Source organism: Hordeum vulgare, chromosome 3H (assembly GCF_904849725.1).
Source record: "Hordeum vulgare subsp. vulgare chromosome 3H, MorexV3_pseudomolecules_assembly, whole genome shotgun sequence".
Lineage (NCBI taxonomy): Eukaryota > Viridiplantae > Streptophyta > Magnoliopsida > Poales > Poaceae > Hordeum > Hordeum vulgare.
In genome coordinates, this window is record NC_058520.1 from 450,448,885 (window position 1) to 450,450,038 (window position 1,154).

Consider the following 1,154-nt stretch of genomic DNA (forward strand, 5'->3'; position numbering starts at 1 on the left):
TTCACGTGCGACCGGATGCGAAGCCGGTGAAACAACCCCTGCGCCACTTCACCGAGGGGAAGCGGCGCACGATCGGAGAAGAAATCACCCGGCTCCTCGCAGCCGGCTTCATCATGGAGGTTTTCCACTCGGACTGGCTGGCTAACCCAGTCGTGGTGCTGAAGAAGAATAACACATGGCGAATGTGTATTGACTACACTAGGCTGAATAAGGCATGTCTGAAAGACCCTTTCGCATTGCCTAGGATAGATCAAGTGATCGACTCCACTGCAGGCTGCGAATTGCTGTCGTTTCTGGATGCTTATTCAGGCTACCATCAAATCAAGCTGGATCCAGCTGATCGCCTGAAGACCTCCTTCATCACGCCCTTCGGGGCCTACTGCTACACCACCATGATGTTTGATCTAAAGAACGCAGGTGCAAATTCCAATGCTGCATGCAGCAGTGTCTACTGCCACAGATTGGCAGAAACATCCACGTCTATGTGGATGACATCGTCGTCAAGACGAAGCAACACTTCAGCCTCCTCGACGACTTGCGGGAAACGTTCGCCAATCTGCGCGAGTACAAGATCTGGCTCAACCCTAAGAAGTGTGTCTTCGGGGTTCCAGGCGGCAAGCTCTTGGGGTTCTTCGTGTTCGCCCGCGGCATCGAGGCGAACCCGGAGAAAATCGGCACCATCGAGCGGATGGTGTGGCCGGCTCGAATCCTTGACGTCCAGAAGTTCGTCGGCTGCTTGGCGTCCCTCAACCGGTTCGTCAGCCGGCTTGGCGAGAAGGCCCTTCCACTCTACCAGCTCATGAAGAAGACAACGAAGTTCGAGTGGAACGACCAGGCGGACGAAGCCTTCCGCGACCTCAAGCGGGTAATCTCGAGTCTGCCGATCTTTGCAGCACCGTCTGAAAGGGAACCCATACTCATATACATCACGGCGACCACTCGCGTGGTTAGCGTAGTGTTGGTAGTTCAGTGTAAAGAGGAAGGCAAGGCCTTGCCAGTGCAACGCCCTGTCTATTACCTTAGCGAGGTCTTGTCCGCCTCTAAGCAGAACTATCCACATTATCAAAAAATGTGTTATGGTGTTTACCTTGCTGCAAAGAAATTGAAGTAATACTTCCAAGAGCATGCCATCACTGTGGTGAGCACCACTCCGC